Source organism: Mixophyes fleayi, chromosome 6 (assembly GCF_038048845.1).
Source record: "Mixophyes fleayi isolate aMixFle1 chromosome 6, aMixFle1.hap1, whole genome shotgun sequence".
Lineage (NCBI taxonomy): Eukaryota > Metazoa > Chordata > Amphibia > Anura > Limnodynastidae > Mixophyes > Mixophyes fleayi.
This window is the reverse complement of record NC_134407.1, coordinates 68,849,331-68,874,176: the sequence shown is the minus strand read 5'-3', so window position 1 is coordinate 68,874,176 and position 24,846 is coordinate 68,849,331. Positions and strand designations below refer to the sequence as shown.

Sequence of the window (24,846 nt, the reverse complement as noted above, 5' to 3'; positions counted from 1 at the left end):
TGGTTATCGCATGTAATTTAGCATTTTACGGATTTTTCTCCTGACATTTTTTTTTGAAATGCAGCTTTCAAATGCAGAATTTGTAGGCTTTGTTGATCTGATTGACATTTTTCAGATCTTAGAGCTCACGAAAGCAAGCTCATGAGTGGTAGCATGGCCAAGCGGTCTAAGGCGCTGGATTTAGGCTCCAGTCTCTTCGGAGGCGTGGGTTCAAATCCCACTGCTGCCATTTTTATTAGTTCTTCATGTGGTTCCAACGTATAGATAAAGAAGATACTCAGCTTTCAAATGCAGAATTTATAGGCTTTGTTGTTCTGATTGTCAGATCTTAGAGCTCACGAAAGAGAGATCATGAGTGGTAGCATGGCCGAGCGGTCTAAGGCGCTGGATTAAGGCTCCAGTCTCTTCGGAGGCGTGGGTTCAAATCCCACTGCTGCCATTTTCGTTAGATCCAAGAGAAGGTGCAGAGATCGGTATAGATGTCGTTCAAGCGTGAAGATCAGTGTTTCTCAACTCCAGTCCTCAGGACCCTTAACAGTGCTTGCTTTCCAGGTGACAAGGGAAATAATTATACCACCTGTAGATCTGTTAGAATGTGTCAGTCAGTTATGAATACACCTGTGCTTAAGCAAGGAGATATGGAAAACATGCACTGTTAGGGGTCCTGAGGACTGGAGTTGAAAAATCCAGCTGGTGTTACCTGTGGAAGTATATTTTAGCTAAATCGCAACTTTAGTCATGTGTCGAAGACATTCCTGAAACCGGTTTAAAATATTTCTAAATAAAGTGATTTAAAAACAGTGAAGAGAAACGAAAATTATTTTAGTGTGATGTATATACCGCCAGGCACCATCATAACTAACATTTCATCATGTTATCAACTTTTCATACAAATAGAAAAGCAAAGGTGGCAGCATGGCTCATTGGTGTAAGGGATTGAATTTTTGCTTGTGTTTTTTTGAAGGTATGTCTTTGAATCCCACTGATGCCAAAATAAGCAGTTTGGATCTTGTCTCTAAATTTTTGTGGTATTCAGTTGAAATGAACAAATAGCAAATCAATTAAAATGAAAATATTTGTAATCAACTTTATCGGTTAAGCACTTTATTCAACCTTTTTCTGATTTGTGGTTATCGCATGTAATTTAGCATTTTACGGATTTTTCTCCTGACATTTTTTTTTGAAATGCAGCTTTCAAATGCAGAATTTGTAGGCTTTGTTGATCTGATTGACATTTTTCAGATCTTAGAGCTCACGAAAGCAAGCTCATGAGTGGTAGCATGGCCAAGCGGTCTAAGGCGCTGGATTTAGGCTCCAGTCTCTTCGGAGGCGTGGGTTCAAATCCCACTGCTGCCATTTTTATTAGTTCTTCATGTGGTTCCAACGTATAGATAAAGAAGATACTCAGCTTTCAAATGCAGAATTTATAGGCTTTGTTGTTCTGATTGTCAGATCTTAGAGCTCACGAAAGAGAGATCATGAGTGGTAGCATGGCCGAGCGGTCTAAGGCGCTGGATTAAGGCTCCAGTCTCTTCGGAGGCGTGGGTTCAAATCCCACTGCTGCCATTTTCGTTAGATCCAAGAGAAGGTGCAGAGATCGGTATAGATGTCGTTCAAGCGTGAAGATCAGTGTTTCTCAACTCCAGTCCTCAGGACCCTTAACAGTGCTTGCTTTCCAGGTGACAAGGGAAATAATTATACCACCTGTAGATCTGTTAGAATGTGTCAGTCAGTTATGAATACACCTGTGCTTAAGCAAGGAGATATGGAAAACATGCACTGTTAGGGGTCCTGAGGACTGGAGTTGAAAAATCCAGCTGGTGTTACCTGTGGAAGTATATTTTAGCTAAATCGCAACTTTAGTCATGTGTCGAAGACATTCCGGAAACCGGTTTAAAATATTTCTAAATAAAGTGATTTAAAAACAGTGAAGAGAAACGAAAATTATTTTAGTGTGATGTATATACCGCCAGGCACCATCATAACTAACATTTCATCATGTTATCAACTTTTCATACAAATAGAAAAGCAAAGGTGGCAGCATGGCTCATTGGTGTAAGGGATTGAATTTTTGCTTGTGTTTTTTTGAAGGTATGTCTTTGAATCCCACTGATGCCAAAATAAGCAGTTTGGATCTTGTCTCTAAATTTTTGTGGTATTCAGTTGAAATGAACAAATAGCAAATCAATTAAAATGAAAATATTTGTAATCAACTTTATCGGTTAAGCACTTTATTCAACCTTTTTCTGATTTGTGGTTATCGCATGTAATTTAGCATTTTACGGATTTTTCTCCTGACATTTTTTTTTGAAATGCAGCTTTCAAATGCAGAATTTGTAGGCTTTGTTGATCTGATTGACATTTTTCAGATCTTAGAGCTCACGAAAGCAAGCTCATGAGTGGTAGCATGGCCGAGCGGTCTAAGGCGCTGGATTTAGGCTCCAGTCTCTTCGGAGGCGTGGGTTCAAATCCCACTGCTGCCATTTTTATTAGTTCTTCATGTGGTTCCAACGTATAGATAAAGAAGATACTCAGCTTTCAAATGCAGAATTTATAGGCTTTGTTGTTCTGATTGTCAGATCTTAGAGCTCACGAAAGAGAGATCATGAGTGGTAGCATGGCCGAGCGGTCTAAGGCGCTGGATTAAGGCTCCAGTCTCTTCGGAGGCGTGGGTTCAAATCCCACTGCTGCCATTTTCGTTAGATCCAAGAGAAGGTGCAGAGATCGGTATAGATGTCGTTCAAGCGTGAAGATCAGTGTTTCTCAACTCCAGTCCTCAGGACCCTTAACAGTGCTTGCTTTCCAGGTGACAAGGGAAATAATTATACCACCTGTAGATCTGTTAGAATGTGTCAGTCAGTTATGAATACACCTGTGCTTAAGCAAGGAGATATGGAAAACATGCACTGTTAGGGGTCCTGAGGACTGGAGTTGAAAAATCCAGCTGGTGTTACCTGTGGAAGTATATTTTAGCTAAATCGCAACTTTAGTCATGTGTCGAAGACATTCCTGAAACCGGTTTAAAATATTTCTAAATAAAGTGATTTAAAAACAGTGAAGAGAAACGAAAATTATTTTAGTGTGATGTATATACCGCCAGGCACCATCATAACTAACATTTCATCATGTTATCAACTTTTCATACAAATAGAAAAGCAAAGGTGGCAGCATGGCTCATTGGTGTAAGGGATTGAATTTTTGCTTGTGTTTTTTTGAAGGTATGTCTTTGAATCCCACTGATGCCAAAATAAGCAGTTTGGATCTTGTCTCTAAATTTTTGTGGTATTCAGTTGAAATGAACAAATAGCAAATCAATTAAAATGAAAATATTTGTAATCAACTTTATCGGTTAAGCACTTTATTCAACCTTTTTCTGATTTGTGGTTATCGCATGTAATTTAGCATTTTACGGATTTTTCTCCTGACATTTTTTTTTGAAATGCAGCTTTCAAATGCAGAATTTGTAGGCTTTGTTGATCTGATTGACATTTTTCAGATCTTAGAGCTCACGAAAGCAAGCTCATGAGTGGTAGCATGGCCGAGCGGTCTAAGGCGCTGGATTTAGGCTCCAGTCTCTTCGGAGGCGTGGGTTCAAATCCCACTGCTGCCATTTTTATTAGTTCTTCATGTGGTTCCAACGTATAGATAAAGAAGATACTCAGCTTTCAAATGCAGAATTTATAGGCTTTGTTGTTCTGATTGTCAGATCTTAGAGCTCACGAAAGAGAGATCATGAGTGGTAGCATGGCCGAGCGGTCTAAGGCGCTGGATTAAGGCTCCAGTCTCTTCGGAGGCGTGGGTTCAAATCCCACTGCTGCCATTTTCGTTAGATCCAAGAGAAGGTGCAGAGATCGGTATAGATGTCGTTCAAGCGTGAAGATCAGTGTTTCTCAACTCCAGTCCTCAGGACCCTTAACAGTGCTTGCTTTCCAGGTGACAAGGGAAATAATTATACCACCTGTAGATCTGTTAGAATGTGTCAGTCAGTTATGAATACACCTGTGCTTAAGCAAGGAGATATGGAAAACATGCACTGTTAGGGGTCCTGAGGACTGGAGTTGAGAAATCCAGCTGGTGTTACCTGTGGAAGTATATTTTAGCTAAATCGCAACTTTAGTCATGTGTCGAAGACATTCCTGAAACCGGTTTAAAATATTTCTAAATAAAGTGATTTAAAAACAGTGAAGAGAAACGAAAATTATTTTAGTGTGATGTATATACCGCCAGGCACCATCATAACTAACATTTCATCATGTTATCAACTTTTCATACAAATAGAAAAGCAAAGGTGGCAGCATGGCTCATTGGTGTAAGGGATTGAATTTTTGCTTGTGTTTTTTTGAAGGTATGTCTTTGAATCCCACTGATGCCAAAATAAGCAGTTTGGATCTTGTCTCTAAATTTTTGTGGTATTCAGTTGAAATGAACAAATAGCAAATCAATTAAAATGAAAATATTTGTAATCAACTTTATCGGTTAAGCACTTTATTCAACCTTTTTCTGATTTGTGGTTATCGCATGTAATTTAGCATTTTACGGATTTTTCTCCTGACATTTTTTTTTGAAATGCAGCTTTCAAATGCAGAATTTGTAGGCTTTGTTGATCTGATTGACATTTTTCAGATCTTAGAGCTCACGAAAGCAAGCTCATGAGTGGTAGCATGGCCGAGCGGTCTAAGGCGCTGGATTTAGGCTCCAGTCTCTTCGGAGGCGTGGGTTCAAATCCCACTGCTGCCATTTTTATTAGTTCTTCATGTGGTTCCAACGTATAGATAAAGAAGATACTCAGCTTTCAAATGCAGAATTTATAGGCTTTGTTGTTCTGATTGTCAGATCTTAGAGCTCACGAAAGAGAGATCATGAGTGGTAGCATGGCCGAGCGGTCTAAGGCGCTGGATTAAGGCTCCAGTCTCTTCGGAGGCATGGGTTCAAATCCCACTGCTGCTATTTTCGTTAGATCCAAGAGAAGGTGCAGAGATCGGTATAGATGTCGTTCAAGCGTGAAGATCAGTGTTTCTCAACTCCAGTCCTCAGGACCCTTAACAGTGCTTGCTTTCCAGGTGACAAGGGAAATAATTATACCACCTGTAGATCTGTTAGAATGTGTCAGTCAGTTATGAATACACCTGTGCTTAAGCAAGGAGATATGGAAAACATGCACTGTTAGGGGTCCTGAGGACTGGAGTTGAAAAATCCAGCTGGTGTTACCTGTGGAAGTATATTTTAGCTAAATCGCAACTTTAGTCATGTGTCGAAGACATTCCTGAAACCGGTTTAAAATATTTCTAAATAAAGTGATTTAAAAACAGTGAAGAGAAACGAAAATTATTTTAGTGTGATGTATATACCGCCAGGCACCATCATAACTAACATTTCATCATGTTATCAACTTTTCATACAAATAGAAAAGCAAAGGTGGCAGCATGGCTCATTGGTGTAAGGGATTGAATTTTTGCTTGTGTTTTTTTGAAGGTATGTCTTTGAATCCCACTGATGCCAAAATAAGCAGTTTGGATCTTGTCTCTAAATTTTTGTGGTATTCAGTTGAAATGAACAAATAGCAAATCAATTAAAATGAAAATATTTGTAATCAACTTTATCGGTTAAGCACTTTATTCAACCTTTTTCTGATTTGTGGTTATCGCATGTAATTTAGCATTTTACGGATTTTTCTCCTGACATTTTTTTTTGAAATGCAGCTTTCAAATGCAGAATTTGTAGGCTTTGTTGATCTGATTGACATTTTTCAGATCTTAGAGCTCACGAAAGCAAGCTCATGAGTGGTAGCATGGCCGAGCGGTCTAAGGCGCTGGATTTAGGCTCCAGTCTCTTCGGAGGCGTGGGTTCAAATCCCGCTGCTGCCATTTTTATTAGTTCTTCATGTGGTTCCAACGTATAGATAAAGAAGATACTCAGCTTTCAAATGCAGAATTTATAGGCTTTGTTGTTCTGATTGTCAGATCTTAGAGCTCACGAAAGAGAGATCATGAGTGGTAGCATGGCCGAGCGGTCTAAGGCGCTGGATTAAGGCTCCAGTCTCTTCGGAGGCATGGGTTCAAATCCCACTGCTGCCATTTTCGTTAGATCCAAGAGAAGGTGCAGAGATCGGTATAGATGTCGTTCAAGCGTGAAGATCAGTGTTTCTCAACTCCAGTCCTCAGGACCCTTAACAGTGCTTGCTTTCCAGGTGACAAGGGAAATAATTATACCACCTGTAGATCTGTTAGAATGTGTCAGTCAGTTATGAATACACCTGTGCTTAAGCAAGGAGATATGGAAAACATGCACTGTTAGGGGTCCTGAGGACTGGAGTTGAGAAATCCAGCTGGTGTTACCTGTGGAAGTATATTTTAGCTAAATCGCAACTTTAGTCATGTGTCGAAGACATTCCTGAAACCGGTTTAAAATATTTCTAAATAAAGTGATTTAAAAACAGTGAAGAGAAACGAAAATTATTTTAGTGTGATGTATATACCGCCAGGCACCATCATAACTAACATTTCATCATGTTATCAACTTTTCATACAAATAGAAAAGCAAAGGTGGCAGCATGGCTCATTGGTGTAAGGGATTGAATTTTTGCTTGTGTTTTTTTGAAGGTATGTCTTTGAATCCCACTGATGCCAAAATAAGCAGTTTGGATCTTGTCTCTAAATTTTTGTGGTATTCAGTTGAAATGAACAAATAGCAAATCAATTAAAATGAAAATATTTGTAATCAACTTTATCGGTTAAGCACTTTATTCAACCTTTTTCTGATTTGTGGTTATCGCATGTAATTTAGCATTTTACGGATTTTTCTCCTGACATTTTTTTTTGAAATGCAGCTTTCAAATGCAGAATTTGTAGGCTTTGTTGATCTGATTGACATTTTTCAGATCTTAGAGCTCACGAAAGCAAGCTCATGAGTGGTAGCATGGCCGAGCGGTCTAAGGCGCTGGATTTAGGCTCCAGTCTCTTCGGAGGCGTGGGTTCAAATCCCACTGCTGCCATTTTTATTAGTTCTTCATGTGGTTCCAACGTATAGATAAAGAAGATACTCAGCTTTCAAATGCAGAATTTATAGGCTTTGTTGTTCTGATTGTCAGATCTTAGAGCTCACGAAAGAGAGATCATGAGTGGTAGCATGGCCGAGCGGTCTAAGGCGCTGGATTAAGGCTCCAGTCTCTTCGGAGGCATGGGTTCAAATCCCACTGCTGCCATTTTCGTTAGATCCAAGAGAAGGTGCAGAGATCGGTATAGATGTCGTTCAAGCGTGAAGATCAGTGTTTCTCAACTCCAGTCCTCAGGACCCTTAACAGTGCTTGCTTTCCAGGTGACAAGGGAAATAATTATACCACCTGTAGATCTGTTAGAATGTGTCAGTCAGTTATGAATACACCTGTGCTTAAGCAAGGAGATATGGAAAACATGCACTGTTAGGGGTCCTGAGGACTGGAGTTGAGAAATCCAGCTGGTGTTACCTGTGGAAGTATATTTTAGCTAAATCGCAACTTTAGTCATGTGTCGAAGACATTCCTGAAACCGGTTTAAAATATTTCTAAATAAAGTGATTTAAAAACAGTGAAGAGAAACGAAAATTATTTTAGTGTGATGTATATACCGCCAGGCACCATCATAACTAACATTTCATCATGTTATCAACTTTTCATACAAATAGAAAAGCAAAGGTGGCAGCATGGCTCATTGGTGTAAGGGATTGAATTTTTGCTTGTGTTTTTTTGAAGGTATGTCTTTGAATCCCACTGATGCCAAAATAAGCAGTTTGGATCTTGTCTCTAAATTTTTGTGGTATTCAGTTGAAATGAACAAATAGCAACTCAATTAAAATGTAAATATTTGTAATCAACTTTATCGGTTAAGCACTTTATTCAACCTTTTTCTGATTTGTGGTTATCGCATGTAATTTAGCATTTTACGGATTTTTCTCCTGACATTTTTTTTTGAAATGCAGCTTTCAAATGCAGAATTTGTAGGCTTTGTTGATCTGATTGACATTTTTCAGATCTTAGAGCTCACGAAAGCAAGCTCATGAGTGGTAGCATGGCCGAGCGGTCTAAGGCGCTGGATTTAGGCTCCAGTCTCTTCGGAGGCGTGGGTTCAAATCCCACTGCTGCCATTTTTATTAGTTCTTCATGTGGTTCCAACGTATAGATAAAGAAGATACTCAGCTTTCAAATGCAGAATTTATAGGCTTTGTTGTTCTGATTGTCATATCTTAGAGCTCACGAAAGAGAGATCATGAGTGGTAGCATGGCCGAGCGGTCTAAGGCGCTGGATTAAGGCTCCAGTCTCTTCGGAGGCGTGGGTTCAAATCCCACTGCTGCCATTTTCATTAGATCCAAGAGAAGGTGCAGAGATCGGTATAGATGTCGTTCAAGCGTGAAGATCAGTGTTTCTCAACTCCAGTCCTCAGGACCCTTAACAGTGCTTGCTTTCCAGGTGACAAGGGAAATAATTATACCACCTGTAGATCTGTTAGAATGTGTCAGTCAGTTATGAATACACCTGTGCTTAAGCAAGGAGATATGGAAAACATGCACTGTTAGGGGTCCTGAGGACTGGAGTTGAGAAATCCAGCTGGTGTTACCTGTGGAAGTATATTTTAGCTAAATCGCAACTTTAGTCATGTGTCGAAGACATTCCTGAAACCGGTTTAAAATATTTCTAAATAAAGTGATTTAAAAACAGTGAAGAGAAACGAAAATTATTTTAGTGTGATGTATATACCGCCAGGCACCATCATAACTAACATTTCATCATGTTATCAACTTTTCATACAAATAGAAAAGCAAAGGTGGCAGCATGGCTCATTGGTGTAAGGGATTGAATTTTTGCTTGTGTTTTTTTGAAGGTATGTCTTTGAATCCCACTGATGCCAAAATAAGCAGTTTGGATCTTGTCTCTAAATTTTTGTGGTATTCAGTTGAAATGAACAAATAGCAAATCAATTAAAATGAAAATATTTGTAATCAACTTTATCGGTTAAGCACTTTATTCAACCTTTTTCTGATTTGTGGTTATCGCATGTAATTTAGCATTTTACGGATTTTTCTCCTGACATTTTTTTTTGAAATGCAGCTTTCAAATGCAGAATTTGTAGGCTTTGTTGAAGGGATTGAATTTTTGCTTGTGTTTTTTTGAAGGTATGTCTTTGAATCCCACTGATGCCAAAATAAGCAGTTTGGATCTTGTCTCTAAATTTTTGTGGTATTCAGTTGAAATGAACAAATAGCAAATCAATTAAAATGAAAATATTTGTAATCAACTTTATCGGTTAAGCACTTTATTCAACCTTTTTCTGATTTGTGGTTATCGCATGTAATTTAGCATTTTACGGATTTTTCTCCTGACATTTTTTTTTGAAATGCAGCTTTCAAATGCAGAATTTGTAGGCTTTGTTGATCTGATTGACATTTTTCAGATCTTAGAGCTCACGAAAGCAAGCTCATGAGTGGTAGCATGGCCGAGCGGTCTAAGGCGCTGGATTTAGGCTCCAGTCTCTTCGGAGGCGTGGGTTCAAATCCCACTGCTGCCATTTTTATTAGTTCTTCATGTGGTTCCAACGTATAGATAAAGAAGATACTCAGCTTTCAAATGCAGAATTTATAGGCTTTGTTGTTCTGATTGTCAGATCTTAGAGCTCACGAAAGAGAGATCATGAGTGGTAGCATGGCCGAGCGGTCTAAGGCGCTGGATTAAGGCTCCAGTCTCTTCGGAGGCATGGGTTCAAATCCCACTGCTGCCATTTTCGTTAGATCCAAGAGAAGGTGCAGAGATCGGTATAGATGTCGTTCAAGCGTGAAGATCAGTGTTTCTCAACTCCAGTCCTCAGGACCCTTAACAGTGCTTGCTTTCCAGGTGACAAGGGAAATAATTATACCACCTGTAGATCTGTTAGAATGTGTCAGTCAGTTATGAATACACCTGTGCTTAAGCAAGGAGATATGGAAAACATGCACTGTTAGGGGTCCTGAGGACTGGAGTTGAAAAATCCAGCTGGTGTTACCTGTGGAAGTATATTTTAGCTAAATCGCAACTTTAGTCATGTGTCGAAGACATTCCTGAAACCGGTTTAAAATATTTCTAAATAAAGTGATTTAAAAACAGTGAAGAAAACGAAAATTATTTTAGTGTGATGTATATACCGCCAGGCACCATCATAACTAACATTTCATCATGTTATCAACTTTTCATACAAATAGAAAAGCAAAGGTGGCAGCATGGCTCATTGGTGTAAGGGATTGAATTTTTGCTTGTGTTTTTTTGAAGGTATGTCTTTGAATCCCACTGATGCCAAAATAAGCAGTTTGGATCTTGTCTCTAAATTTTTGTGGTATTCAGTTGAAATGAACAAATAGCAAATCAATTAAAATGAAAATATTTGTAATCAACTTTATCGGTTAAGCACTTTATTCAACCTTTTTCTGATTTGTGGTTATCGCATGTAATTTAGCATTTTACGGATTTTTCTCCTGACATTTTTTTTTGAAATGCAGCTTTCAAATGCAGAATTTGTAGGCTTTGTTGTTCTGATTGTCAGATCTTAGAGCTCACGAAAGAGAGATCATGAGTGGTAGCATGGCCGAGCGGTCTAAGGCGCTGGATTAAGGCTCCAGTCTCTTCGGAGGCATGGGTTCAAATCCCACTGCTGCCATTTTCGTTAGATCCAAGAGAAGGTGCAGAGATCGGTATAGATGTCGTTCAAGCGTGAAGATCAGTGTTTCTCAACTCCAGTCCTCAGGACCCTTAACAGTGCTTGCTTTCCAGGTGACAAGGGAAATAATTATACCACCTGTAGATCTGTTAGAATGTGTCAGTCAGTTATGAATACACCTGTGCTTAAGCAAGGAGATATGGAAAACATGCACTGTTAGGGGTCCTGAGGACTGGAGTTGAGAAATCCAGCTGGTGTTACCTGTGGAAGTATATTTTAGCTAAATCGCAACTTTAGTCATGTGTCGAAGACATTCCTGAAACCGGTTTAAAATATTTCTAAATAAAGTGATTTAAAAACAGTGAAGAGAAACGAAAATTATTTTAGTGTGATGTATATACCGCCAGGCACCATCATAACTAACATTTCATCATGTTATCAACTTTTCATACAAATAGAAAAGCAAAGGTGGCAGCATGGCTCATTGGTGTAAGGGATTGAATTTTTGCTTGTGTTTTTTTGAAGGTATGTCTTTGAATCCCACTGATGCCAAAATAAGCAGTTTGGATCTTGTCTCTAAATTTTTGTGGTATTCAGTTGAAATGAACAAATAGCAACTCAATTAAAATGTAAATATTTGTAATCAACTTTATCGGTTAAGCACTTTATTCAACCTTTTTCTGATTTGTGGTTATCGCATGTAATTTAGCATTTTACGGATTTTTCTCCTGACATTTTTTTTTGAAATGCAGCTTTCAAATGCAGAATTTGTAGGCTTTGTTGATCTGATTGACATTTTTCAGATCTTAGAGCTCACGAAAGCAAGCTCATGAGTGGTAGCATGGCCGAGCGGTCTAAGGCGCTGGATTTAGGCTCCAGTCTCTTCGGAGGCGTGGGTTCAAATCCCACTGCTGCCATTTTTATTAGTTCTTCATGTGGTTCCAACGTATAGATAAAGAAGATACTCAGCTTTCAAATGCAGAATTTATAGGCTTTGTTGTTCTGATTGTCATATCTTAGAGCTCACGAAAGAGAGATCATGAGTGGTAGCATGGCCGAGCGGTCTAAGGCGCTGGATTAAGGCTCCAGTCTCTTCGGAGGCGTGGGTTCAAATCCCACTGCTGCCATTTTCATTAGATCCAAGAGAAGGTGCAGAGATCGGTATAGATGTCGTTCAAGCGTGAAGATCAGTGTTTCTCAACTCCAGTCCTCAGGACCCTTAACAGTGCTTGCTTTCCAGGTGACAAGGGAAATAATTATACCACCTGTAGATCTGTTAGAATGTGTCAGTCAGTTATGAATACACCTGTGCTTAAGCAAGGAGATATGGAAAACATGCACTGTTAGGGGTCCTGAGGACTGGAGTTGAGAAATCCAGCTGGTGTTACCTGTGGAAGTATATTTTAGCTAAATCGCAACTTTAGTCATGTGTCGAAGACATTCCTGAAACCGGTTTAAAATATTTCTAAATAAAGTGATTTAAAAACAGTGAAGAGAAACGAAAATTATTTTAGTGTGATGTATATACCGCCAGGCACCATCATAACTAACATTTCATCATGTTATCAACTTTTCATACAAATAGAAAAGCAAAGGTGGCAGCATGGCTCATTGGTGTAAGGGATTGAATTTTTGCTTGTGTTTTTTTGAAGGTATGTCTTTGAATCCCACTGATGCCAAAATAAGCAGTTTGGATCTTGTCTCTAAATTTTTGTGGTATTCAGTTGAAATGAACAAATAGCAAATCAATTAAAATGAAAATATTTGTAATCAACTTTATCGGTTAAGCACTTTATTCAACCTTTTTCTGATTTGTGGTTATCGCATGTAATTTAGCATTTTACGGATTTTTCTCCTGACATTTTTTTTTGAAATGCAGCTTTCAAATGCAGAATTTGTAGGCTTTGTTGAAGGGATTGAATTTTTGCTTGTGTTTTTTTGAAGGTATGTCTTTGAATCCCACTGATGCCAAAATAAGCAGTTTGGATCTTGTCTCTAAATTTTTGTGGTATTCAGTTGAAATGAACAAATAGCAAATCAATTAAAATGAAAATATTTGTAATCAACTTTATCGGTTAAGCACTTTATTCAACCTTTTTCTGATTTGTGGTTATCGCATGTAATTTAGCATTTTACGGATTTTTCTCCTGACATTTTTTTTTGAAATGCAGCTTTCAAATGCAGAATTTGTAGGCTTTGTTGATCTGATTGACATTTTTCAGATCTTAGAGCTCACGAAAGCAAGCTCATGAGTGGTAGCATGGCCGAGCGGTCTAAGGCGCTGGATTTAGGCTCCAGTCTCTTCGGAGGCGTGGGTTCAAATCCCACTGCTGCCATTTTTATTAGTTCTTCATGTGGTTCCAACGTATAGATAAAGAAGATACTCAGCTTTCAAATGCAGAATTTATAGGCTTTGTTGTTCTGATTGTCAGATCTTAGAGCTCACGAAAGAGAGATCATGAGTGGTAGCATGGCCGAGCGGTCTAAGGCGCTGGATTAAGGCTCCAGTCTCTTCGGAGGCATGGGTTCAAATCCCACTGCTGCCATTTTCGTTAGATCCAAGAGAAGGTGCAGAGATCGGTATAGATGTCGTTCAAGCGTGAAGATCAGTGTTTCTCAACTCCAGTCCTCAGGACCCTTAACAGTGCTTGCTTTCCAGGTGACAAGGGAAATAATTATACCACCTGTAGATCTGTTAGAATGTGTCAGTCAGTTATGAATACACCTGTGCTTAAGCAAGGAGATATGGAAAACATGCACTGTTAGGGGTCCTGAGGACTGGAGTTGAAAAATCCAGCTGGTGTTACCTGTGGAAGTATATTTTAGCTAAATCGCAACTTTAGTCATGTGTCGAAGACATTCCTGAAACCGGTTTAAAATATTTCTAAATAAAGTGATTTAAAAACAGTGAAGAAAACGAAAATTATTTTAGTGTGATGTATATACCGCCAGGCACCATCATAACTAACATTTCATCATGTTATCAACTTTTCATACAAATAGAAAAGCAAAGGTGGCAGCATGGCTCATTGGTGTAAGGGATTGAATTTTTGCTTGTGTTTTTTTGAAGGTATGTCTTTGAATCCCACTGATGCCAAAATAAGCAGTTTGGATCTTGTCTCTAAATTTTTGTGGTATTCAGTTGAAATGAACAAATAGCAAATCAATTAAAATGAAAATATTTGTAATCAACTTTATCGGTTAAGCACTTTATTCAACCTTTTTCTGATTTGTGGTTATCGCATGTAATTTAGCATTTTACGGATTTTTCTCCTGACATTTTTTTTTGAAATGCAGCTTTCAAATGCAGAATTTGTAGGCTTTGTTGATCTGATTGACATTTTTCAGATCTTAGAGCTCACGAAAGCAAGCTCATGAGTGGTAGCATGGCCGAGCGGTCTAAGGCGCTGGATTTAGGCTCCAGTCTCTTCGGAGGCGTGGGTTCAAATCCCACTGCTGCCATTTTTATTAGTTCTTCATGTGGTTCCAACGTATAGATAAAGAAGATACTCAGCTTTCAAATGCAGAATTTATAGGCTTTGTTGTTCTGATTGTCAGATCTTAGAGCTCACGAAAGAGAGATCATGAGTGGTAGCATGGCCGAGCGGTCTAAGGCGCTGGATTAAGGCTCCAGTCTCTTCGGAGGCATGGGTTCAAATCCCACTGCTGCCATTTTCGTTAGATCCAAGAGAAGGTGCAGAGATCGGTATAGATGTCGTTCAAGCGTGAAGATCAGTGTTTCTCAACTCCAGTCCTCAGGACCCTTAACAGTGCTTGCTTTCCAGGTGACAAGGGAAATAATTATACCACCTGTAGATCTGTTAGAATGTGTCAGTCAGTTATGAATACACCTGTGCTTAAGCAAGGAGATATGGAAAACATGCACTGTTAGGGGTCCTGAGGACTGGAGTTGAAAAATCCAGCTGGTGTTACCTGTGGAAGTATATTTTAGCTAAATCGCAACTTTAGTCATGTGTCGAAGACATTCCTGAAACCGGTTTAAAATATTTCTAAATAAAGTGATTTAAAAACAGTGAAGAGAAACGAAAATTATTTTAGTGTGATGTATATACCGCCAGGCACCATCATAACTAACATTTCATCATGTTATCAACTTTTCATACAAATAGAAAAGCAAAGGTGGCAGCATGGCTCATTGGTGTAAGGGATTGAATTTTTGCTTGTGTTTTTTTGAAGGTATGTCTTTGAATCCCACTGATGCCAAAATAAGCAGTTTGGATCTTGTCTCTAAATTTTTGTGGTATTCAGTTGAAATGAACAAATAGCAAATCAATTAAAATGAAAATATTTGTAATCAACTTTATCGGTTAAGCACTTTATTCAACCTTTTTCTGATTTGTGGTTATCGCATGTAATTTAGCATTTTACGGATTTTTCTCCTGACATTTTTTTTTGAAATGCAGCTTTCAAATGCAGAATTTGTAGGCTTTGTTGATCTGATTGACATTTTTCAGATCTTAGAGCTCACGAAAGCAAGCTCATGAGTGGTAGCATGGCCGAGCGGTCTAAGGCGCTGGATTTAGGCTCCAGTCTCTTCGGAGGCGTGGGTTCAAATCCCACTGCAGCCATTTTTATTAGTTCTTCATGTGGTTCCAACGTATAGATAAAGAAGATACTCAGCTTTCAAATGCAGAATTTATAGGCTTTGTTGTTCTGATTGTCAGATCTTAGAGCTCACGAAAGAGAGATCATGAGTGGTAGCATGGCCGAGCGGTCTAAGGCGCTGGATTAAGGCTCCAGTCTCTTCGGAGGCATGGGTTCAAATCCCACTGCTGCCATTTTCGTTAGATCCAAGAGAAGGTGCAGAGATCGGTATAGATGTCGTTCAAGCGTGAAGATCAGTGTTTCTCAACTCCAGTCCTCAGGACCCTTAACAGTGCTTGCTTTCCAGGTGACAAGGGAAATAATTATACCACCTGTAGATCTGTTAGAATGTGTCAGTCAGTTATGAATACACCTGTGCTTAAGCAAGGAGATATGGAAAACATGCACTGTTAGGGGTCCTGAGGACTGGAGTTGAAAAATCCAGCTGGTGTTACCTGTGGAAGTATATTTTAGCTAAATCGCAACTTTAGTCATGTGTCGAAGACATTCCTGAAACCGGTTTAAAATATTTCTAAATAAAGTGATTTAAAAACAGTGAAGAGAAACGAAAATTATTTTAGTGTGATGTATATACCGCCAGGCACCATCATAACTAACATTTCATCATGTTATCAACTTTTCATACAAATAGAAAAGCAAAGGTGGCAGCATGGCTCATTGGTGTAAGGGATTGAATTTTTGCTTGTGTTTTTTTGAAGGTATGTCTTTGAATCCCACTGATGCCAAAATAAGCAGTTTGGATCTTGTCTCTAAATTTTTGTGGTATTCAGTTGAAATGAACAAATAGCAAATCAATTAAAATGAAAATATTTGTAATCAACTTTATCGGTTAAGCACTTTATTCAACCTTTTTCTGATTTGTGGTTATCGCATGTAATTTAGCATTTTACGGATTTTTCTCCTGACATTTTTTTTTGAAATGCAGCTTTCAAATGCAGAATTTGTAGGCTTTGTTGATCTGATTGACATTTTTCAGATCTTAGAGCTCACGAAAGCAAGCTCATGAGTGGTAGCATGGCCGAGCGGTCTAAGGCGCTGGATTTAGGCTCCAGTCTCTTCGGAGGCGTGGGTTCAAATCCCACTGCAGCCATTTTTATTAGTTCTTCATGTGGTTCCAACGTATAGATAAAGAAGATACTCAGCTTTCAAATGCAGAATTTATAGGCTTTGTTGTTCTGATTGTCAGATCTTAGAGCTCACGAAAGAGAGATCATGAGTGGTAGCATGGCCGAGCGGTCTAAGGCGCTGGATTAAGGCTCCAGTCTCTTCGGAGGCATGGGTTCAAATCCCACTGCTGCCATTTTCGTTAGATCCAAGAGAAGGTGCAGAGATCGGTATAGATGTCGTTCAAGCGTGAAGATCAGTGTTTCTCAACTCCAGTCCTCAGGACCCTTAACAGTGCTTGCTTTCCAGGTGACAAGGGAAATAATTATACCACCTGTAGATCTGTTAGAATGTGTCAGTCAGTTATGAATACACCTGTGCTTAAGCAAGGAGATATGGAAAACATGCACTGTTAGGGGTCCTGAGGACTGGAGTTGAAAAATCCAGCTGGTGTTACCTGTGGAAGTATATTTTAGCTAAATCGCAACTTTAGTCATGTGTCGAAGACATTCCTGAAACCGGTTTAAAATATTTCTAAATAAAGTGATTTAAAAACAGTGAAGAGAAACGAAAATTATTTTAGTGTGATGTATATACCGCCAGGCACCATCATAACTAACATTTCATCATGTTATCAACTTTTCATACAAATAGAAAAGCAAAGGTGGCAGCATGGCTCATTGGTGTAAGGGATTGAATTTTTGCTTGTGTTTTTTTGAAGGTATGTCTTTGAATCCCACTGATGCCAAAATAAGCAGTTTGGATCTTGTCTCTAAATTTTTGTGGTATTCAGTTGAAATGAACAAATAGCAAATCAATTAAAATGAAAATATTTGTAATCAACTTTATCGGTTAAGCACTTTATTCAACCTTTTTCTGATTTGTGGTTATCGCATGTAATTTAGCATTTTACGGATTTTTCTCCTGACATTTTTTTTTGAAATGCAGCTTTCAAATGCAGAATTTGTAGGCTTTGTTGATCTGATTGACATTTTTCAGATCTTAGAGCTCACGAAAGCAAGCTCATGAGTGGTAGCATGGCCGAGCGGTCTAAGGCGCTGGATTTAGGCTCCAGTCTCTTCGGAGGCGTGGGTTCAAATCCCACTGCAGCCATTTTTATTAGTTCTTCATGTGGTTCCAACGTATAGATAAAGAAGATACTCAGCTTTCAAATGCAGAATTTATAGGCTTTGTTGTTCTGATTGTCAGATCTTAGAGCTCACGAAAGAGAGATCATGAGTGGTAGCATGGCCGAGCGGTCTAAGGCGCTGGATTAAGGCTCCAGTCTCTTCGGAGGCATGGGTTCAAATCCCACTGCTGCCATTTTCGTTAGATCCAAGAGAAGGTGCAGAGATCGGTATAGATGTCGTTCAAGCGTGAAGATCAGTGTTTCTCAACTCCAGTCCTCAGGACCCTTAACAGTGCTTGCTTTCCAGGTGACAAGGGAAATAATTATACCACCTGTAGATCTGTTAGAATGTGTCAGTCAGTTATGAATACACCTGTGCTTAAGCAAGGAGATATGGAAAACATGCACTGTTAGGGGTCCTGAGGACTGGAGTTGAAAAATCCAGCTGGTGTTACCTGTGGAAGTATATTTTAGCTAAATCGCAACTTTAGTCATGTGTCGAAGACATTCCTGAAACCGGTTTAAAATATTTCTAAATAAAGTGATTTAAAAACAGTGAAGAGAAACGAAAATTATTTTAGTGTGATGTATATACCGCCAGGCACCATCATAACTAACATTTCATCATGTTATCAACTTTTCATACAAATAGAAAAGCAAAGGTGGCAGCATGGCTCATTGGTGTAAGGGATTGAATTTTTGCTTGTGTTTTTTTGAAGGTATGTCTTTGAATCCCACTGATGCCAAAATAAGCAGTTTGGATCTTGTCTCTAAATTTTTGTGGTATTCAGTTGAAATGAACAAATAGCAAATCAATTAAAATGAAAATATTTGTAATCAACTTTATCGGTTAAGCACTTTATTCAACCTTTTTCTGATTTGTGGTTATCGCATGTAATTTAGCATTTTACGGATTTTTCTCCTGACATTTTTTTTTGAAATGCAGCTTTCAAATGCAGAATTTGTAGGCTTTGTTGATCTGATTGACATTTTTCAGATCTTAGAGCTCACGAAAGCAAGCTCATGAGTGGTAGCATGGCCGAGCGGTCTAAGGCGCTGGATTTAGGCTCCAGTCTCTTCGGAGGCGTGGGTTCAAATCCCACTGCAGCCATTTTTATTAGTTCTTCATGTGGTTCCAACGTATAGATAAAGAAGATACTCAGCTTTCAAATGCAGAATTTATAGGCTTTGTTGTTCTGATTGTCAGATCTTAGAGCTCACGAAAGAGAGATCATGAGTGGTAGCATGGCCGAGCGGTCTAAGGCGCTGGATTAAGGCTCCAGTCTCTTCGGAGGCATGGGTTCAAATCCCACTGCTGCCATTTTCGTTAGATCCAAGAGAAGGTGCAGAGATCGGTATAGATGTCGTTCAAGCGTGAAGATCAGTGTTTCTCAACTCCAGTCCTCAGGACCCTTAACAGTGCTTGCTTTCCAGGTGACAAGGGAAATAATTATACCACCTGTAGATCTGTTAGAATGTGTCAGTCAGTTATGAATACACCTGTGCTTAAGCAAGGAGATATGGAAAACATGCACTGTTAGGGGTCCTGAGGACTGGAGTTGAGAAATCCAGCTGGTGTTACCTGTGGAAGTATATTTTAGCTAAATCGCAACTTTAGTCATGTGTCGAAGACATTCCTGAAACCGGTTTAAAATATTTCTAAATAAAGTGATTTAAAAACAGTGAAGAGAAACGAAAATTATTTTAGTGTGATGTATATACCGCCAGGCACCATCATAACTAACATTTCATCATGTTATCAACTTTTCATACAAATAGAAAAGCAAAGGTGGCAGCATGGCTCATTGGTGTAAGGGATTGAATTTTTGCTTGTGTTTTTTTGAAGGTATGTCTTTGAATCCCACTGATGCCAAAATAAGCAGTTTGGATCTTGTCTCTAAATTTTTGTGGTATTCAGTTGAAATGAACAAATAGCAACTCAATTAAAATGTAAATATTTGTAATCAACTTTATCGGTTAAGCACTTTATTCAACCTTTTTCTGATTTGTGGTTATCGCATGTAATTTAGCATTTTACGGATTTTTCTCCTGACATTTTTTTTTGAAATGCAGCTTTCAAATGCAGAATTTGTAGGCTTTGTTGATCTGATTGACATTTTTCAGATCTTAGAGCTCACGAAAGCAAGCTCATGAGTGGAGCATGGCCGAGCGGTCTAAGGCGCTGGATTTAGGCTCCAGTCTCTTCGGAGGCGTGGGTTCAAATCCCACTGCTGCCATTTTTATTAGTTCTTCATGTGGTTCCAACGTATAGATAAAGAAGATACTCAGCTTTCAAATGCAGAATTTATAGGCTTTGTTGTTCTGATTGTCAGATCTTAGAGCTCACGAAAGAGAGATCATGAGTGGTAGCATGGCCGAGCGGTCTAAGGCGCTGGATTAAGGCTCCAGTCTCTTCGGAGGCATGAGTTCAAATCCCACTGCTGCCATTTTCGTTAGATCCAAGAGAAGGTGCAGAGATCGGTATAGATGTCGTTCAAGCGTGAAGATCAGTGTTTCTCAACTCCAGTCCTCAGGACCCTTAACAGTGCTTGCTTTCCAGGTGACAAGGGAAATAATTATACCACCTGTAGATCTGTTAGAATGTGTCAGTCAGTTATGAATACACCTGTGCTTAAGCAAGGAGATATGGAAAACATGCACTGTTAGGGGTCCTGAGGACTGGAGTTGAGAAATCCAGCTGGTGTTACCTGTGGAAGTATATTTTAGCTAAATCGCAACTTTAGTCATGTGTCGAAGACATTCCTGAAACCGGTTTAAAATATTTCTAAATAAAGTGATTTAAAAACAGTGAAGAGAAACGAAAATTATTTTAGTGTGATGTATATACCGCCAGGCACCATCATAACTAACATTTCATCATGTTATCAACTTTTCATACAAATAGAAAAGCAAAGGTGGCAGCATGGCTCATTGGTGTAAGGGATTGAATTTTTGCTTGTGTTTTTTTGAAGGTATGTCTTTGAATCCCACTGATGCCAAAATAAGCAGTTTGGATCTTGTCTCTAAATTTTTGTGGTATTCAGTTGAAATGAACAAATAGCAACTCAATTAAAATGTAAATATTTGTAATCAACTTTATCGGTTAAGCACTTTATTCAACCTTTTTCTGATTTGTGGTTATCGCATGTAATTTAGCATTTTACGGATTTTTCTCCTGACATTTTTTTTTGAAATGCAGCTTTCAAATGCAGAATTTGTAGGCTTTGTTGATCTGATTGACATTTTTCAGATCTTAGAGCTCACGAAAGCAAGCTCATGAGTGGTAGCATGGCCGAGCGGTCTAAGGCGCTGGATTTAGGCTCCAGTCTCTTCGGAGGCGTGGGTTCAAATCCCACTGCTGCCATTTTTATTAGTTCTTCATGTGGTTCCAACGTATAGATAAAGAAGATACTCAGCTTTCAAATGCAGAATTTATAGGCTTTGTTGTTCTGATTGTCAGATCTTAGAGCTCACGAAAGAGAGATCATGAGTGGTAGCATGGCCGAGCGGTCTAAGGCGCTGGATTAAGGCTCCAGTCTCTTCGGAGGCGTGGGTTCAAATCCCACTGCTGCCATTTTCGTTAGATCCAAGAGAAGGTGCAGAGATCGGTATAGATGTCGTTCAAGCGTGAAGATCAGTGTTTCTCAACTCCAGTCCTCAGGACCCTTAACAGTGCTTGCTTTCCAGGTGACAAGGGAAATAATTATACCACCTGTAGATCTGTTAGAATGTGTCAGTCAGTTATGAATACACCTGTGCTTAAGCAAGGAGATATGGAAAACATGCACTGTTAGGGGTCCTGAGGACTGGAGTTGAGAAATCCAGCTGGTGTTACCTGTGGAAGTATATTTTAGCTAAATCGCAACTTTAGTCATGTGTCGAAGACATTCCTGAAACCGGTTTAAAATATTTCTAAATAAAGTGATTTAAAAACAGTGAAGAGAAACGAAAATTATTTTAGTGTGATGTATATACCGCCAGGCACCATCATAACTAACATTTCATCATGTTATCAACTTTTCATACAAATAGAAAAGCAAAGGTGGCAGCATGGCTCATTGGTGTAAGGGATTGAATTTTTGCTTGTGTTTTTTTGAAGGTATGTCTTTGAATCCCACTGATGCCAAAATAAGCAGTTTGGATCTTGTCTCTAAATTTTTGTGGTATTCAGTTGAAATGAACAAATAGCAAATCAATTAAAATGAAAATATTTGTAATCAACTTTATCGGTTAAGCACTTTATTCAACCTTTTTCTGATTTGTGGTTATCGCATGTAATTTAGCATTTTACGGATTTTTCTCCTGACATTTTTTTTTGAAATGCAGCTTTTAAATGCAGAATTTGTAGGCTTTGTTGATCTGATTGACATTTTTCAGATCTTAGAGCTCACGAAAGCAAGCTCATGAGTGGTAGCATGGCCGAGCGGTCTAAGGCGCTGGATTTAGGCTCCAGTCTCTTCGGAGGCGTGGGTTCAAATCCCACTGCTGCCATTTTTATTAGTTCTTCATGTGGTTCCAACGTATAGATAAAGAAGATACTCAGCTTTCAAATGCAGAATTTATAGGCTTTGTTGTTCTGATTGTCAGATCTTAGAGCTCACGAAAGAGAGATCATGAGTGGTAGCATGGCCGAGCGGTCTAAGGCGCTGGATTAAGGCTCCAGTCTCTTCGGAGGCATGGGTTCAAATCCCACTGCTGCCATTTTCGTTAGATCCAAGAGAAGGTGCAGAGATCGGTATAGATGTCGTTCAAGCATGAAGATCAGTGTTTCTCAACTCCAGTCCTCAGGACCCTTAACAGTGCTTGCTTTCCAGGTGACAAGGGAAATAATTATACCACCTGTAGATCTGTTAGAATGTGTCAGTCAGTTATGAATACACCTGTGCTTAAGCAAGGAGATATGGAAAACATGCACTGTTAGGGGTCCTGAGGACTGGAGTTGAAAAATCCAGCTGGTGTTACCTGTGGAAGTATATTTTAGCTAAATCGCAACTTTAGTCATGTGTCGAAGACATTCCTGAAACCGGTTTAAAATATTTCTAAATAAAGTGATTTAAAAACAGTGAAGAGAAACGAAAATTATTTTAGTGTGATGTATATACCGCCAGGCACCATCATAACTAACATTTCATCATGTTATCAACTTTTCATACAAATAGAAAAGCAAAGGTGGCAGCATGGCTCATTGGTGTAAGGGATTGAATTTTTGCTTGTGTTTTTTTGAAGGTATGTCTTTGAATCCCACTGATGCCAAAATAAGCAGTTTGGATCTTGTCTCTAAATTTTTGTGGTATTCAGTTGAAATGAACAAATAGCAAATCAATTAAAATGAAAATATTTGTAATCAACTTTATCGGTTAAGCACTTTATTCAACCTTTTTCTGATTTGTGGTTATCGCATGTAATTTAGCATTTTACGGATTTTTCTCCTGACATTTTTTTTTGAAATGCAGCTTTCAAATGCAGAATTTGTAGGCTTTGTTGATCTGATTGACATTTTTCAGATCTTAGAGCTCACGAAAGCAAGCTCATGAGTGGTAGCATGGCCGAGCGGTCTAAGGCGCTGGATTTAGGCTCCAGTCTCTTCGGAGGCGTGGGTTCAAATCCCACTGCTGCCATTTTTATTAGTTCTTCATGTGGTTCCAACGTATAGATAAAGAAGATACTCAGCTTTCAAATGCAGAATTTATAGGCTTTGTTGTTCTGATTGTCAGATCTTAGAGCTCACGAAAGAGAGATCATGAGTGGTAGCATGGCCGAGCGGTCTAAGGCGCTGGATTAAGGCTCCAGTCTCTTCGGAGGCATGGGTTCAAATCCCACTGCTGCCATTTTCGTTAGATCCAAGAGAAGGTGCAGAGATCGGTATAGATGTCGTTCAAGCGTGAAGATCAGTGTTTCTCAACTCCAGTCCTCAGGACCCTTAACAGTGCTTGCTTTCCAGGTGACAAGGGAAATAATTATACCACCTGTAGATCTGTTAGAATGTGTCAGTCAGTTATGAATACACCTGTGCTTAAGCAAGGAGATATGGAAAACATGCACTGTTAGGGGTCCTGAGGACTGGAGTTGAGAAATCCAGCTGGTGTTACCTGTGGAAGTATATTTTAGCTAAATTCCAACGTATAGATAAAGAAGATACTCAGCTTTCAAATGCAGAATTTATAGGCTTTGTTGTTCTGATTGTCAGATCTTAGAGCTCACGAAAGAGAGATCATGAGTGGTAGCATGGCCGAGCGGTCTAAGGCGCTGGATTAAGGCTCCAGTCTCTTCGGAGGCGTGGGTTCAAATCCCACTGCTGCCATTTTCGTTAGATCCAAGAGAAGGTGCAGAGATCGGTATAGATGTCGTTCAAGCGTGAAGATCAGTGTTTCTCAACTCCAGTCCTCAGGACCCTTAACAGTGCTTGCTTTCCAGGTGACAAGGGAAATAATTATACCACCTGTAGATCTGTTAGAATGTGTCAGTCAGTTATGAATACACCTGTGCTTAAGCAAGGAGATATGGAAAACATGCACTGTTAGGGGTCCTGAGGACTGGAGTTGAGAAATCCAGCTGGTGTTACCTGTGGAAGTATATTTTAGCTAAATCGCAACTTTAGTCATGTGTCGAAGACATTCCTGAAACCGGTTTAAAATATTTCTAAATAAAGTGATTTAAAAACAGTGAAGAGAAACGAAAATTATTTTAGTGTGATGTATATACCGCCAGGCACCATCATAACTAACATTTCATCATGTTATCAACTTTTCATACAAATAGAAAAGCAAAGGTGGCAGCATGGCTCATTGGTGTAAGGGATTGAATTTTTGCTTGTGTTTTTTTGAAGGTATGTCTTTGAATCCCACTGATGCCAAAATAAGCAGTTTGGATCTTGTCTCTAAATTTTTGTGGTATTCAGTTGAAATGAACAAATAGCAAATCAATTAAAATGAAAATATTTGTAATCAACTTTATCGGTTAAGCACTTTATTCAACCTTTTTCTGATTTGTGGTTATCGCATGTAATTTAGCATTTTACGGATTTTTCTCCTGACATTTTTTTTTGAAATGCAGCTTTCAAATGCAGAATTTGTAGGCTTTGTTGATCTGATTGACATTTTTCAGATCTTAGAGCTCACGAAAGCAAGCTCATGAGTGGTAGCATGGCCGAGCGGTCTAAGGCGCTGGATTTAGGCTCCAGTCTCTTCGGAGGCGTGGGTTCAAATCCCACTGCTGCCATTTTTATTAGTTCTTCATGTGGTTCCAACGTATAGATAAAGAAGATACTCAGCTTTCAAATGCAGAATTTATAGGCTTTGTTGTTCTGATTGTCAGATCTTAGAGCTCACGAA

At 39.0% G+C, this 24,846-nt stretch overlaps 43 non-coding genes across 43 annotated transcripts; all 43 read left to right on the top strand.

Moving 5' to 3' along the window:
- The first annotated feature begins 147 nt into the window (after nucleotides 1-147).
- Nucleotides 148-229, top strand: TRNAL-UAG (transfer RNA leucine (anticodon UAG)). Its single transcript has one exon. It is a non-coding gene; the product is annotated as a tRNA-Leu (tRNA).
- Nucleotides 230-357: 128 nt separating this feature from the next.
- Nucleotides 358-439, top strand: TRNAL-AAG (transfer RNA leucine (anticodon AAG)). Its single transcript has one exon. It is a non-coding gene; the product is annotated as a tRNA-Leu (tRNA).
- An 835-nt stretch (nucleotides 440-1,274) lies between these two features.
- Nucleotides 1,275-1,356, top strand: TRNAL-UAG (transfer RNA leucine (anticodon UAG)). The gene has a single exon. It is a non-coding gene; the product is annotated as a tRNA-Leu (tRNA).
- Nucleotides 1,357-1,484: 128 nt separating this feature from the next.
- Nucleotides 1,485-1,566, top strand: TRNAL-AAG (transfer RNA leucine (anticodon AAG)). Its single transcript has one exon. It is a non-coding gene; the product is annotated as a tRNA-Leu (tRNA).
- An 835-nt stretch (nucleotides 1,567-2,401) lies between these two features.
- TRNAL-UAG (transfer RNA leucine (anticodon UAG)) lies at nucleotides 2,402-2,483 on the top strand. The gene has a single exon. It is a non-coding gene; the product is annotated as a tRNA-Leu (tRNA).
- Nucleotides 2,484-2,611: 128 nt separating this feature from the next.
- Nucleotides 2,612-2,693, top strand: TRNAL-AAG (transfer RNA leucine (anticodon AAG)). Its single transcript has one exon. It is a non-coding gene; the product is annotated as a tRNA-Leu (tRNA).
- Nucleotides 2,694-3,528: 835 nt separating this feature from the next.
- Nucleotides 3,529-3,610, top strand: TRNAL-UAG (transfer RNA leucine (anticodon UAG)). Its single transcript has one exon. It is a non-coding gene; the product is annotated as a tRNA-Leu (tRNA).
- A 128-nt stretch (nucleotides 3,611-3,738) lies between these two features.
- TRNAL-AAG (transfer RNA leucine (anticodon AAG)) lies at nucleotides 3,739-3,820 on the top strand. Its single transcript has one exon. It is a non-coding gene; the product is annotated as a tRNA-Leu (tRNA).
- An 835-nt stretch (nucleotides 3,821-4,655) lies between these two features.
- On the top strand, nucleotides 4,656-4,737 carry TRNAL-UAG (transfer RNA leucine (anticodon UAG)). Its single transcript has one exon. It is a non-coding gene; the product is annotated as a tRNA-Leu (tRNA).
- A 128-nt stretch (nucleotides 4,738-4,865) lies between these two features.
- TRNAL-AAG (transfer RNA leucine (anticodon AAG)) lies at nucleotides 4,866-4,947 on the top strand. The gene has a single exon. It is a non-coding gene; the product is annotated as a tRNA-Leu (tRNA).
- An 835-nt stretch (nucleotides 4,948-5,782) lies between these two features.
- On the top strand, nucleotides 5,783-5,864 carry TRNAL-UAG (transfer RNA leucine (anticodon UAG)). Its single transcript has one exon. It is a non-coding gene; the product is annotated as a tRNA-Leu (tRNA).
- Nucleotides 5,865-5,992: 128 nt separating this feature from the next.
- On the top strand, nucleotides 5,993-6,074 carry TRNAL-AAG (transfer RNA leucine (anticodon AAG)). Its single transcript has one exon. It is a non-coding gene; the product is annotated as a tRNA-Leu (tRNA).
- Nucleotides 6,075-6,909: 835 nt separating this feature from the next.
- On the top strand, nucleotides 6,910-6,991 carry TRNAL-UAG (transfer RNA leucine (anticodon UAG)). The gene has a single exon. It is a non-coding gene; the product is annotated as a tRNA-Leu (tRNA).
- Nucleotides 6,992-7,119: 128 nt separating this feature from the next.
- TRNAL-AAG (transfer RNA leucine (anticodon AAG)) lies at nucleotides 7,120-7,201 on the top strand. The gene has a single exon. It is a non-coding gene; the product is annotated as a tRNA-Leu (tRNA).
- An 835-nt stretch (nucleotides 7,202-8,036) lies between these two features.
- TRNAL-UAG (transfer RNA leucine (anticodon UAG)) lies at nucleotides 8,037-8,118 on the top strand. Its single transcript has one exon. It is a non-coding gene; the product is annotated as a tRNA-Leu (tRNA).
- Nucleotides 8,119-8,246: 128 nt separating this feature from the next.
- On the top strand, nucleotides 8,247-8,328 carry TRNAL-AAG (transfer RNA leucine (anticodon AAG)). The gene has a single exon. It is a non-coding gene; the product is annotated as a tRNA-Leu (tRNA).
- A 1,127-nt stretch (nucleotides 8,329-9,455) lies between these two features.
- On the top strand, nucleotides 9,456-9,537 carry TRNAL-UAG (transfer RNA leucine (anticodon UAG)). The gene has a single exon. It is a non-coding gene; the product is annotated as a tRNA-Leu (tRNA).
- A 128-nt stretch (nucleotides 9,538-9,665) lies between these two features.
- Nucleotides 9,666-9,747, top strand: TRNAL-AAG (transfer RNA leucine (anticodon AAG)). The gene has a single exon. It is a non-coding gene; the product is annotated as a tRNA-Leu (tRNA).
- Nucleotides 9,748-10,574: 827 nt separating this feature from the next.
- On the top strand, nucleotides 10,575-10,656 carry TRNAL-AAG (transfer RNA leucine (anticodon AAG)). The gene has a single exon. It is a non-coding gene; the product is annotated as a tRNA-Leu (tRNA).
- Nucleotides 10,657-11,491: 835 nt separating this feature from the next.
- On the top strand, nucleotides 11,492-11,573 carry TRNAL-UAG (transfer RNA leucine (anticodon UAG)). Its single transcript has one exon. It is a non-coding gene; the product is annotated as a tRNA-Leu (tRNA).
- Nucleotides 11,574-11,701: 128 nt separating this feature from the next.
- Nucleotides 11,702-11,783, top strand: TRNAL-AAG (transfer RNA leucine (anticodon AAG)). Its single transcript has one exon. It is a non-coding gene; the product is annotated as a tRNA-Leu (tRNA).
- Nucleotides 11,784-12,910: 1,127 nt separating this feature from the next.
- On the top strand, nucleotides 12,911-12,992 carry TRNAL-UAG (transfer RNA leucine (anticodon UAG)). Its single transcript has one exon. It is a non-coding gene; the product is annotated as a tRNA-Leu (tRNA).
- A 128-nt stretch (nucleotides 12,993-13,120) lies between these two features.
- On the top strand, nucleotides 13,121-13,202 carry TRNAL-AAG (transfer RNA leucine (anticodon AAG)). The gene has a single exon. It is a non-coding gene; the product is annotated as a tRNA-Leu (tRNA).
- An 834-nt stretch (nucleotides 13,203-14,036) lies between these two features.
- TRNAL-UAG (transfer RNA leucine (anticodon UAG)) lies at nucleotides 14,037-14,118 on the top strand. Its single transcript has one exon. It is a non-coding gene; the product is annotated as a tRNA-Leu (tRNA).
- Nucleotides 14,119-14,246: 128 nt separating this feature from the next.
- On the top strand, nucleotides 14,247-14,328 carry TRNAL-AAG (transfer RNA leucine (anticodon AAG)). The gene has a single exon. It is a non-coding gene; the product is annotated as a tRNA-Leu (tRNA).
- Nucleotides 14,329-15,163: 835 nt separating this feature from the next.
- Nucleotides 15,164-15,245, top strand: TRNAL-UAG (transfer RNA leucine (anticodon UAG)). Its single transcript has one exon. It is a non-coding gene; the product is annotated as a tRNA-Leu (tRNA).
- Nucleotides 15,246-15,373: 128 nt separating this feature from the next.
- Nucleotides 15,374-15,455, top strand: TRNAL-AAG (transfer RNA leucine (anticodon AAG)). The gene has a single exon. It is a non-coding gene; the product is annotated as a tRNA-Leu (tRNA).
- An 835-nt stretch (nucleotides 15,456-16,290) lies between these two features.
- TRNAL-UAG (transfer RNA leucine (anticodon UAG)) lies at nucleotides 16,291-16,372 on the top strand. The gene has a single exon. It is a non-coding gene; the product is annotated as a tRNA-Leu (tRNA).
- Nucleotides 16,373-16,500: 128 nt separating this feature from the next.
- On the top strand, nucleotides 16,501-16,582 carry TRNAL-AAG (transfer RNA leucine (anticodon AAG)). The gene has a single exon. It is a non-coding gene; the product is annotated as a tRNA-Leu (tRNA).
- An 835-nt stretch (nucleotides 16,583-17,417) lies between these two features.
- Nucleotides 17,418-17,499, top strand: TRNAL-UAG (transfer RNA leucine (anticodon UAG)). The gene has a single exon. It is a non-coding gene; the product is annotated as a tRNA-Leu (tRNA).
- A 128-nt stretch (nucleotides 17,500-17,627) lies between these two features.
- Nucleotides 17,628-17,709, top strand: TRNAL-AAG (transfer RNA leucine (anticodon AAG)). Its single transcript has one exon. It is a non-coding gene; the product is annotated as a tRNA-Leu (tRNA).
- Nucleotides 17,710-18,544: 835 nt separating this feature from the next.
- Nucleotides 18,545-18,626, top strand: TRNAL-UAG (transfer RNA leucine (anticodon UAG)). The gene has a single exon. It is a non-coding gene; the product is annotated as a tRNA-Leu (tRNA).
- Nucleotides 18,627-18,754: 128 nt separating this feature from the next.
- TRNAL-AAG (transfer RNA leucine (anticodon AAG)) lies at nucleotides 18,755-18,836 on the top strand. Its single transcript has one exon. It is a non-coding gene; the product is annotated as a tRNA-Leu (tRNA).
- An 835-nt stretch (nucleotides 18,837-19,671) lies between these two features.
- TRNAL-UAG (transfer RNA leucine (anticodon UAG)) lies at nucleotides 19,672-19,752 on the top strand. Its single transcript has one exon. It is a non-coding gene; the product is annotated as a tRNA-Leu (tRNA).
- Nucleotides 19,753-19,880: 128 nt separating this feature from the next.
- On the top strand, nucleotides 19,881-19,962 carry TRNAL-AAG (transfer RNA leucine (anticodon AAG)). The gene has a single exon. It is a non-coding gene; the product is annotated as a tRNA-Leu (tRNA).
- An 835-nt stretch (nucleotides 19,963-20,797) lies between these two features.
- TRNAL-UAG (transfer RNA leucine (anticodon UAG)) lies at nucleotides 20,798-20,879 on the top strand. Its single transcript has one exon. It is a non-coding gene; the product is annotated as a tRNA-Leu (tRNA).
- Nucleotides 20,880-21,007: 128 nt separating this feature from the next.
- Nucleotides 21,008-21,089, top strand: TRNAL-AAG (transfer RNA leucine (anticodon AAG)). The gene has a single exon. It is a non-coding gene; the product is annotated as a tRNA-Leu (tRNA).
- Nucleotides 21,090-21,924: 835 nt separating this feature from the next.
- Nucleotides 21,925-22,006, top strand: TRNAL-UAG (transfer RNA leucine (anticodon UAG)). Its single transcript has one exon. It is a non-coding gene; the product is annotated as a tRNA-Leu (tRNA).
- A 128-nt stretch (nucleotides 22,007-22,134) lies between these two features.
- TRNAL-AAG (transfer RNA leucine (anticodon AAG)) lies at nucleotides 22,135-22,216 on the top strand. Its single transcript has one exon. It is a non-coding gene; the product is annotated as a tRNA-Leu (tRNA).
- An 835-nt stretch (nucleotides 22,217-23,051) lies between these two features.
- On the top strand, nucleotides 23,052-23,133 carry TRNAL-UAG (transfer RNA leucine (anticodon UAG)). The gene has a single exon. It is a non-coding gene; the product is annotated as a tRNA-Leu (tRNA).
- A 128-nt stretch (nucleotides 23,134-23,261) lies between these two features.
- Nucleotides 23,262-23,343, top strand: TRNAL-AAG (transfer RNA leucine (anticodon AAG)). Its single transcript has one exon. It is a non-coding gene; the product is annotated as a tRNA-Leu (tRNA).
- Nucleotides 23,344-23,734: 391 nt separating this feature from the next.
- Nucleotides 23,735-23,816, top strand: TRNAL-AAG (transfer RNA leucine (anticodon AAG)). Its single transcript has one exon. It is a non-coding gene; the product is annotated as a tRNA-Leu (tRNA).
- An 835-nt stretch (nucleotides 23,817-24,651) lies between these two features.
- On the top strand, nucleotides 24,652-24,733 carry TRNAL-UAG (transfer RNA leucine (anticodon UAG)). The gene has a single exon. It is a non-coding gene; the product is annotated as a tRNA-Leu (tRNA).
- The last annotated feature ends 113 nt before the right edge of the window (nucleotides 24,734-24,846 follow it).